This window comes from Jaculus jaculus, unplaced genomic scaffold (assembly GCF_020740685.1).
Source record: "Jaculus jaculus isolate mJacJac1 unplaced genomic scaffold, mJacJac1.mat.Y.cur mat_scaffold_39_1_1402899_arrow_ctg1, whole genome shotgun sequence".
Lineage (NCBI taxonomy): Eukaryota > Metazoa > Chordata > Mammalia > Rodentia > Dipodidae > Jaculus > Jaculus jaculus.
The window spans coordinates 879,474-891,109 of NW_025423494.1; positions in this window are offsets into that span (position 1 = coordinate 879,474).

The window sequence follows — 11,636 nt, forward strand, 5'->3', positions numbered from 1 at the left end:
TTTAAGTTTTCTTCTATAATCCTCAGAATTAACTAGCTTAAAATTACCTTTCTCTAGAAAGTATATATGTTGTACTTTTCTGTTATCTTATTTTGATATCATGATCTTTTGCTCCTATTATAATGGTCTTGTGTAGATAGTGTGAGGCACTGTGAGGACATGGATATCCAGATCACATTGTGTCTGGAAGAGCACATTGTAAGGAGTTCTGCCCTTTCTTGAGCTAATATATTCTTAACGCCACCTCTTCCACAGTGAACCCTTAGCCTTGGAAGGTGTGATAGAGAGATTGCAGTGTTGGAACTCCTGTCACTTCTATCCAGCACCTTGCTTCCTTTGGAGTCATCACAAGGTCACTGCCATCTGAGAAAAGCAGTTTTCCTACCAAAAGTGAGTACCATTAATACAAAGGTAGGAACATTAAGAGAAGTGATTTCTGGGCAGTTTGATGTGCATAGTATATAAATTTGGCCAGACAGCAAAGATGTTACATGTCTAGGGCTCAAGACTACTCCTGTTTTACATTTGCAGTATCAGGAATGTATTCCCTCCCATGGAGCATCCTGTAGTCCAGTTAGAGGGCAGTCGGTGTCCACTGTGACAGATTATCACTATTTCACCCATTGGCTCATTGGGCATGGCTGGCAAAATATAAGGCTTGCAGGTTCCACTGTTGCTTTGTTGCATTGTGTGTGTGTGTGTGTGTGTGTGTGTGTGTGTGTGTGTGTGTGTGTGTGTGTGTTTGCTTGTGTTTTTTGTTTTTTCAAGACAGGGTTTCACTTAAGCCCATGCTGACCTAGAATTCACTATAGAGTCTCAGGGTGGACTCAAACTCATGGAAATCCTGCTACTTCTTCCTTCCATTTGCTGGGATTAAAGGTGTACACCACCAAGCCCGGCTTGCTCCAATTTTTGATAAGGCTTATATGACTCAGGATTGTGTATTGAACTCATGCTGGCATGCTTTACAATCAGGCAACATTAGCCACACATTCCCAGCTTCTTAAATGTGGAGCCTAGGCTGCTTTCATACTCCTCGTCCTCCTGCATCTGATCCTATAGGAATTGTGAAGAGTGCGTGCCATCCCACTTGGCCCTTCCACTTTTTGTTATTTATTCAATTGCAAGCAGATTTGAGGGGAGAGAGAACGGGGGGAGGGAGAGAGAGAGAGAGAGAGAGAGAGAGATGGGTGGGCATCTAAAAACAACTATCTAAGCATGTACCATTTTGTGGATCTCAGTTGACATGTGTAATGGTAATCGAACCTGTGACTTTAGGATTTGCAGGTAAGCATCATAACCACCGTGAAATCTCCCCATAACCATCGACTTTAAAAAAGTCACTTTTATGTTAGTCAGAATAAAGATAAGGTTTTTTGTTTTATAATCTTCATGTTCATATATTTGTACATGTGCTTGACAACAGTTTTTTTCATGCCATAGCACAAGTGCGGAGGTCAGAGAGCACTTGTCTTCCACCTTGTTGCACTGTTTCTCTCTTTATTCTCACTTCTGTGGATGACAGTATAACAGGCCTGTGAACTTCTGTGGGTTAGCCTACCTCTGTATCACTTCATAGTTGACATGTTTGAATTATAGACGTGTATCTCTCTGGCCAGCTTTAGGGGGCTCATGCTTGTACAGCAAGTGCTTTTACACCCTGAGTCATCTCCCCAGGCCGGTGATACAGCATTGTTGTTTTTCCATGTAAGGTCTTTGTCTAGCCTAGGCTGACTTTGAATTCACTCTGTACTCTCAGGTTGCCACGAACTTCCTGCAAACCTCTTAACTCTACCTCCTCTTACTGAATTTAAAAGTGTATGCCACCGTGCCTGGCTAGATATGTTATTGTATTTATTTATTTATTGTCTTTACCTATTCAAGGTTCGGTCTCCATCTATCTGAGGCTGTCCTGGAATTCAATATGTAGTCTCATGTTGGTCTTGAACTCATGGCGATGCTTATTCCTCTGCCTCCTGATTGCAGGGAGTAAAAGCATGTGCCACCATGTCTGATGACATATGTTAAAAAGCTGAGAGAGGAGGCCTTCCAGGAGTCCAAAGCCAACTGATAGACAATGAGAGCCTGCCTCAAATGTAAAACAGTTAGAGATTTTGAAAACTTAGAGAAAATTTGAGTTCACTTACTTGGAATAAAAACTTATCATTGTCATTGATAATGATTATGAGTCAACTTTCATGAAATGTACCCACATGTTGGTGCATGATTCTTGAAAGAGGCAGAATTCCACAATGTACAAGGAGCATTGTTCTAGTTGTATTGGGTGACACAGGTAGGACTCTTACTAGTGGGTTAAACCCCAGTCATATAGATTTTTCTATTTCCTCATTAAGTGATTGTTTTGAATATTTATTTACTTGTTTACTTTCTATCAGATGAAAATTCACAAGTACACACCATATGAGGTTACCATCGTGTCCCTCACTGTTCCAACCTGTTTTTCCACACATTTTCATGAGCATTGGAGACATTGTTTTCTGTCTATTCTTATATTGATTCCATTGCTACCTCACAAAATCAGCTTCAGTGAATTTGTATATCCACCCATCCTTTTTCTTCCTTAAATTAATATTTGATGTATTCACTTATGAGGGAGAAGGGGAGAATGTAGATGTCAGGTTCTCTAACCAGTACATACAAACTCCAGGCACATTGGCTCCCTTGTGCATGTAGCTTACGTGTGTCCTGTGGAATCAAACCTGGGTTCTTAGGCTTAACCAGCCAATAATGTGACCCTAAGCCATTTCCCAAGTCCCTTCCCCCCTTTTGTTTTTTTTTAACATTAGTTTTTCGAGGTATGGTTTCACTGAAGTAGAGGTTGGCTTGGTATTCAGGATGTAGTCTCATGGTTATCCTATCCCTGGGGCGCTTATGCCAGGATTAAAGATGTGCACCACCATGTGTGGTCTGGTGTCGGTTTTAAGTCCCACTTCAAGAAGCTCTACTGCTCATCTCAATATCTCGGTGCTGTCTTTTCAGTCCTTTTAATGTGGGGATCTTGAGTCATGTTTTGTCAGTGGTTCAGGTATCTTTTCTTGATTTGTTGGTCAAATTGTGCTATCCTTGGATCTCTATGCCTCTGTGCAAGGAAAACAGTATGCAGGGTAGACTGTTTGTGTACTACCGGAGGCAGTGGGATTTTCAACTTGAAGCCACTGTCATGGTTTCTGTACATTTAATTCCTTTTGTTGTCACATATGTGGCAGCATACTGTGGGCTTGCAATATAAGAATTCAAAATTACCAGGCCCAATCCACAGTAGGGTCTCTGCAAATATACTTGTCATTCTTTCAGATATAACAACTCACACTTTGTTTTCAGGTAAAGTAGGCCCAACTTCTCAAAATATCATCTCAGAATTAGTCCCTTCGAAGGTCTTTACATATTAAGTTCCACACAGCATCCTTTTCCTTTATGTTGAAGGGAGTCTTGGGTATGATGTCAAGATTTCAAGTGAAGAAAGAACTAGTGTCAGTCTTTTTCAATATGTAAGTATTTCCATGGGCTACTTCTATACTTATAGATAACACACAATTGTGTTTCCCTCTCCTCCCCTTTCTTCCCCTACTTTCTCCATAATAACTCTGCTCCTTTCATATTCCCTTGCTCTCTGCATTAGTCTCTGTTTTAATTTTATGTCATCATCATTTGTTTCTGTTATCAGGGTCTTGCGTGCATATTGTTAGGGCCTTAAATATTGAGACCAAATTCTCCCCAGATAGTCATGTGTAAGGATGGGTATCTATTTAAATATTGAGTTTTTACCAGCTTCAAAAAATATGATTCAGTGAGTTTTACATATATTTGGTGTAATTATAGGCATTTTTTAATATTTTTTTTTTCTTTGAGGAAGAAAGTGACAGATAGAGAAAAAAGTATCAATAGGCACACCAGAAACTCTATCCACTGCTTACAAACTCCAGACACATGTTCATCCTTGTGCAAAGTCTGGCTTATGTGGGTTCTGGAGACTCAAACCCAGGTCTGTTGTATTTGTTGTGAAATGAAATAACCCCTATTCCATTACTTCTTACCCCATCTTTCTTTCTTTTTTTACTTTCTTTCTTCTGAATATTTTATTTTATTTTATTTTATTTATTTATTTTTGTTGTTGTTGTTGGTTTCTTTTTTATTTATTTGAGAGGGACAGACACAGATAGAAAGATAGAGGGAGAGAGAGAGAATGGGCGCGCCAGGGCTTCAAGCCTCTGCAAACGAACTCCAGACACGTGCGCCCCCTTGTGCATCTGGCTAACGTGGGACCTGGGGAACCGAGCCTCGAACCGGGGTCCTTAGGCTTCACAGGCAAGTGCTTAATCGCTAAGCCATCTCTCCAGCCCTGAATATTTTATTTTTGAAACTAGGTTTTCACTTCTGTACAGACTGTCCAGTAATTAAAGATAGAGTTTCAGTGTGGCTGCAAAATCATGGTGATCTTGCTTTCTCTGCCTCTCAAATGCTGGGAATTAAAGGTGTGCACTATCAAGCCTGGCCTAGTGTAGGTTTTAAATCTCTCCCTTCCAGAAGCACTCTTGCTCATCTCAATTCCTCTGTGCTGTCTTGAGTGTCATTCATAAATTGGGCATATTGACATATTTTTATTACCAGGGAATCAGATAACTTTTCCTGAATTGTTGGTCGTTTTTTGTTGTCCTTGCTTCTCATTGTCTCTGTGGAAGGAAAAGGAGATATTCAACAAAAATATGTGGTGTCGGCTGTTTGTGTATCACAGGAAGCAGTTGGATTTTATATGTAAAGCCACTGTCATGGCTTCTGGACATTTCACCCCACTCTTTTCTCACTTAACTGGACCATACCATTGGGTGTTACAAAATTATTCAAAATTACTAGGCACAATCCAGGCTAGGGTTACCACAAACATGCTAGTCATTCTTTGGTTATCAGATGTACTTGTTCATAATATCAGGCTACCTTTGAGCTCATAGTCAACTTTTACTTTATAGGCCTTTTCAGGCACTGGTGGAATGAAGGTGCAAGCAATTACTTCAATCTCGATATGTTTAATTGTCACCTCTCTTGATCATGGAAAATCACAGATGAAATAAATAGCTTGCATAATGGGTCGGATTTTACAGTTTTTAATGGTTGCAATTAAACAGAGATACCCTATAAAACAATATATATTTGCCTTAGATTTGTCCCTAAAGATATTGCAATCATTTCCTGGCAAGTAAAGTATAATTCTGAGTAATATATATGCATCTTTTTCTATAAATTTAATCGCTGCGTGCAATGTAATGTACCATGTTACCATAAAGTATAAAAATGCTTTCTCTTTTTCTTCAATATCCATTTGTAATTTTTATGTATTTTTGGAAAAGTAATGCAACAACAAATCTATGTTGAAAGAATTCTTTGATATGACATATACTTTCAACCAAAGATAACTTGTTTTCTTTGAAATTTGTTTGTGTTTTGCTTTTATACAAACCAAGGTACTGGAATTCCTCATTTTCTAACCTCCTGTTCATGACTTGAGCAGACATGTGACTTGCAAGAGACTTAGTCACATGAGCCATTTCTTACAAATCCCTTTCCTTCTAACACTGATAATTTCCTACCAGTGAACTTCAACCACAGCACATGTAAAGAGTAAAACAAAGGAAGCTGGATATAATTGTTGGTGTCGATATTTTTGAGAACACTAAAATATTTCTTTTGAGTAAGCATGGTGGTGCTTGCCATTATTACCAGCACGTGGGATGCTGATGTCGGAAGAGTGCTGTGATTTTGAGGCTACCCTGAAACTACATAGTGAATTCCTGGTCAGCCTGTTTTACACGGAGACCCTCCTTCAAAACACAAAATAAAATTACAATGATAATAATAATAATACTGAAAAATTATATATTATTTTTGGAGACTATACAGATGTTTCAGTAGTTAGTTTTTCAGTACCCGTGTAGAGTTAGATACACAATGAGGTACATAGGTCTGGAGATGTTTACAGTAAGAAAATGACCTAATGTACTCTTTCTGCTGGGGTCCAGCCCTGGCTTGAAGGAGGGTCCCCGAAAGGAGGTGTGAAAGAGAGTGGTAAAATAATGACTCAAAGTCAAGTTCTGGTGCAAGCTGACAGGCTAATGCTGAAGGCACCTGAGTTTTTCCATCTTTCTCTCTTTTTTATTCTTTCTTTCTTTTTTTTTTCTGCCACTGCTCTTAGTCTCAGTCTTTTATTTTCTGATCACATCATGCACCTAAGAACAAACTTCAAGAAAGGTACAATTTCACCAAATTCATAGAAACTTTTTGTTATTCTTTATCATCACACAATCCCATAATTATTCACCTCAAGTAAAGTCATCAGGCCCCTGTAATGATGAACTCTTTTCACATTTTCCCCATGTATGTGTGGTCAAGCACTTGTGATTTCCTGGACTTCTACTTTCAATTACTCTATTAAAGAAGAGAGGCAAAACAACCACAAATGGGGCTTCCCATCATTAATCACTGATCCAGCAGATCCATTTATCCTTTAATTATTTATTTTGAATTTTCCTTTTCACGTCCCTCCAATACTTAGACAATTGTTCCCCCGATTGAACTATTTCTGACTTTGGTTGTTTTTCTGTAAGGATTCTTGGTAAAAAGTCAATTGCAATTGTCACCATTTAGAAAAATTAGGCATAGAACAATTTTTACATTGTTCCAGGAGGTTCATTGTTTCCTCCTAAGTGTATTGTACTCCATGCCTGACTTTCTTTAAGGCCTTTAAGGAAAACAATTATATCTGACCCATTTACTTGTTTTTCCAATTCTATGCCAGAGCCTCTTTCAGAAACATTGACCAACACTTCACCAACACCAATTTTTACTGGAAAAGTAAACTTAGAGATTGGGACACCAAGTGAAAGACAGAGAATGACAAACATTATACAGAAAACCACATATTTCTGTAGTGTAGGGAGCCAAAGATTTTTCTAGGGCAGGGCCACATTGGACTTCAAGGAACAGACAGCTGGGCTGGAACTGTGTCAAGCAGCTCTTCAGCACTCGATTCCAAATGATTCTGAAATGGCATGCTTGCCATCTCTGGCATCCCTCATTCACTATCTCTCAAAAGTGAATATAGTTACAAGCAGAGAGAGATAAAGAGAGAGACAGAAAGAATGGACATTCCAGGGCCTCTAGCAGCTGCAAACAATCTCCAGATACACGCACAATTTTTATACTTTTCTTTACATGTGTACTGTGGAATCAAACCTGGGTCATAGGCTTTTCAAATATGTGCCTTAACTGGTGAGCCTTCTCTCTCTCTCTTCCTCTCCCTGACTCTCCTACATATATATATATACACACACATATATATATATATATATATATATATATATATACACACACATATATATATATATATATATATATATATATATATATATATATACACACATATATATATGGTGCCTACAGCCATTGCTGACACACTCCAGACATTTGTAAGGATATAAAAGATGGTTTGAAAGCCGGGCGTGGTGGCGCGTGCCTTTAATCCCAGAACTCAGGAGGCAGAGGTAGGAGGATCGCTGTGAGTTCAAGGCCACCCTGAGACTACAGAGTTTATTCCAGGTCAGCCTGAACCAGAGTGAGACCCTACCTCGAAAAACAAAATATGGTTTGAAAAGAGATGAATAATAAACTGATTAACAAGTAATCACAGCATTTAGGGAATTGAAGGTGAAAGCTTCAGCCACTTGTGGCCATAATTTCATTTATTTATTTATAAAATTTTTAAATATTTTTTTGGAGTGAGTGAGAAAGGGAAAGAGGCAGGTAAAGATAGAGAGTCAGACAGAAAGAGTGGGTGTGCCAGGGCTTCCAAATTTCAAAGGAACTCCAGACTTATGAACCACTTTGTGCATTTTTGCATGTGTGTCTTGGGGAACCAATTTGAGGTGCTTTGGCTTTTCAGGCAAATACCTTAACTGCTAAGCCATCTCTCTTGCCCACATTTTCTTTTCAAGGTAGGATCTCCTTGTCTCCTACGCTGAAGCAGAACCTGATATTAAATCTCAGGTAGACTTGAAATCATAGCTACCTGACTATATCAGCCTTGTTAGTGCTGGAAATAAATGTGTATGCCATCCCATCAAGCTGTCTGTGTTTATATTAATCATCCCTCTTGATGATGGAAAATCATACATGAAACAAAAAGATTGAAAAATATTTCAGCATTTACAAATAGATTAAGAATGCTAGAATAAAATAGGTATGCACTAGAAAGAAACATATATGTGCAATAGACAACTCCATTTCCTGGTAGTAAAGATATAATTCCAATGAAGAACATAAGAAACTGTATCAGAGAATGGAATCACAATGTGCAACGTTACTTACAAAGAAAGCACAAATCTTAGGAAAGCTTTATTTTTTTCTTCTATGACAGATTGGGATTCTTTATACTTACATTTAAGAATATTTTATTGAATTCATTTATTTGACAGAGAAACAGGGTGAGAAAGACAGAGAGAAAGAGAGAGAGAGAGAGAGAGAGAGAGGGAGACAGAATTTGATGGGTGACCCAGGCCCTACAGCCACTGAAAACAAATTCCAGATGCTTTAGCTCCATTGTGCATCTCTCTAAAATGGGTCTAAGTAATTGAATCTGGGACTTATAGCTTTGCAACCACATGCCTCACCTTCTAACCAATGACTTAAACTATGTTTTTCAAATATTATTTATGTGCAGGAAGACAGAGAGAGAGTGAGAGATTGAAGAAAGACAGAAAGAAAGAGAGAATGGGCAAAGCAGGCCCTCCATCAACTGCAGATGAACTGTAGAAGCATGTACTCCTTGAGCATCTGTCCTTCAGGGTTGCTGGGGCATCAAAAATGGGTCCTTTGTCTTCACTGGCAAACACCTTAACAGTAAGCCATACATCCAGCCCCAGATTGTGATTCTTCATTAGTTTGTGGGTAAAGTAATTCCACAACAGTTTCTACTTGTGTTATTCATAGATCTTGCATTATGTACTTACCATAATCTCATTGCTAATTGTGAATATTACTGAATAAACAAAGGGTATCTGGCTGATTTTTCAGTAGCTTATGTTAAGAAGGAATGGGCTAGAGGGAAGGCATAGTGATTAAGGTGTTTGCCTTCAAAGCCAAAGCACCCAGGTTTAAATCCTCAGGACCCAGGATAGCCAGATGCACAAGGGGGTACATAGGTCTGGAGTTCAAGTGCAGTAGCTGCAGTCCCTGTCGCGCCAGTTCTCTCTCCCTCTTCTCTCTCTATCTCTCTTTCTACATCTTTATCTACCATGGAAATGAATAAAACTAAAATGATTGTTAACACTATTACGAATGAACTTATTTGTTTGGTGAAAAGGTACTATTTCCCCTCCTTCAATCAAAAAAATTGATTTAAATGATATCACTTTCTCCTGGCCTGTAAAGTGTCTTTTGAGAAGTCAGCTGTCACATGAAATGAAGTAATTAACCTTTCTTCCCCTTTGTTGAAGGGCTGGAGAAACACCTGAATGGCAAGGTTACTTCCCTGCAAATTCTAGTGACCTAAGTTCTATTTTCCATTTCCCCCATAAAGCTAGATGCACAGGAGTGCTTGCATCTAGAGTTCATTTGTTGTGGCTAGAATTCGTGGTGATCAAATGTTTTGGTCTCTCTTCCTCTCTGTGTCTCTCTTCATTATCTCTATGCATGCAAATAAATAAAAGCTTAAAAACATTTAAGCAAAAATGTTGGGCAGGAAGATGCATATCTTTAATTCCAGCACGTGGTAGGCAGAGGTAGGAGGATTAGTGAGTCCAAGCTCAGCCTGGGCCTACAGAGTGAGTTGCAGTCCTAGAATGAGAGCAAACCTGGCAACAAACAAATATGAATTTGAACTGTCAGTTCAGTTTTTCTGTTAGATTATTGATTAACTTCTCCACGTATTCTGAAAGCTCATAGAATTTCCTTAAAACAGGTCTTTAAAAAATTCTTCACTGAACTTTTTGTACATACTTATTATTATTTGGTTAGTTTATGGCACCTTATGTTTAGGACTTGATTCTCTGTCATATACGCACACACACAAACATACAGACGTCTGTTGGTATGCATGCCCCACAGAGCATATATGGACGTGAGAGGACAACTTTGGGTGTATGTTCTCTCCTTCTCCTTTGAGACTGTCTCTTATTTACCATGCATGTGAATTTCGGGGGCTCTCCTGCCTTGTCCTCCTATTTTCTCATGGGTGCACTGTGATTGCCAGATGTGTACTGTGGATTTTGCTTTTGATGTGAGTTCAGTGGATTTCAATTCAGATCGATGAGCAGTGTACAGATATATATTTGAGAGAGAGGGGAGAGGGAGAATTGGCATGCCAGGGCCTCAAGTCCCTGCAAAAGAACTCTAGCCAAATGTGCCAACTTTTGCACGTGACTTTTCTTGGCAACTGTGGAATCAAACTGGGTACTTTTGGCATTGCCAGCAAGGGGCTTCTCCACTGACTTAACCCTCCAGCTGTGCAGGAGCAGTTCTTTTTTATGATATACTTCTGACAAAGGACATGCATAGAACGAGAGAGACAGAGAGGAGGGGGAGAGAGAGAAGGCGAGCGAGCTACAGTGGGTGCACCAGGGCCTCTAGCCACTGCAAGTGAACTCCAGATGCATGTGCCACCATGTGTTTCTTGTTTAACTGAGATCTGGAGAAATGTAACTTGGCTTTAGGCTTCATAGGCAATTGCCTAACTGGTAAGCCATCATCCCTCCAGTGCCCACGAGCAGTCTTGATGCCTATTGATGTGTGATATCATCCACACGTGGAAGCATTAGGTGTCTGTTTCAGGCTTTACCACCTAGCGTTTGGTCTGTTTGTGCAGAAATTCCAGGAGGCTGCTTCTTTCTGGGAGCCTGGAGGTCTTTCTGCTCTCTTCACTGTTCCTGAAGTCCCGGATTACAGCGTGCTGCTTGTTCATCACCATTTGAGCACTAGGCAATGCTCCAAGCTCAGCTTTCTTCTAAAGCTGCAGTTCACTATAAAATCTGGAAGATTCTGAAACCTTTTTCCTATGGACAAGGTCCTTATCGCATTTGGTCTGGGTGTGGGCAATACTGCCTAGCTCTGGGGAAAATCGTAATGGAGGGACTAGGACCACACTTCTTTCCTCACCTAGCACTGGACTTGAGAACATGGTGACATTCCTTGAATTTGCACCACACTGGCTTACACTGCTATGGGCTGCTTATTGATGAGGTGAATTTTTAAAATATACATATTATTGTTATTTATTTATTTATGAGAGAGATTTAAAGAGGCGAAATGAGAGAGAATAATAGAGAAAGGGAATGGGTGTGCCAAGGCTTTCAACTACTGCAAATGAACTTCAGATGCATATACCGGAGAATCAATCTTGGCAAGCGCCTTAATGGCTGAGCCCTGTCTCCAATAGACAAAAATTTTATGGTATTCTTTCTGTTTTGTTTTGTCTTTTGGTTTTTCGAGGAAAGGTCTTACTCTACTTTAGTCTGACCTGGAATTCACTATATAGTATCACGGTAGTCTCGAACTCATGGAAATCCTCCTAACACTTCCACTAGGTGCTGGGATTAAAAGTGTGTGAAACTATACAAGATTTTCAAATGCTT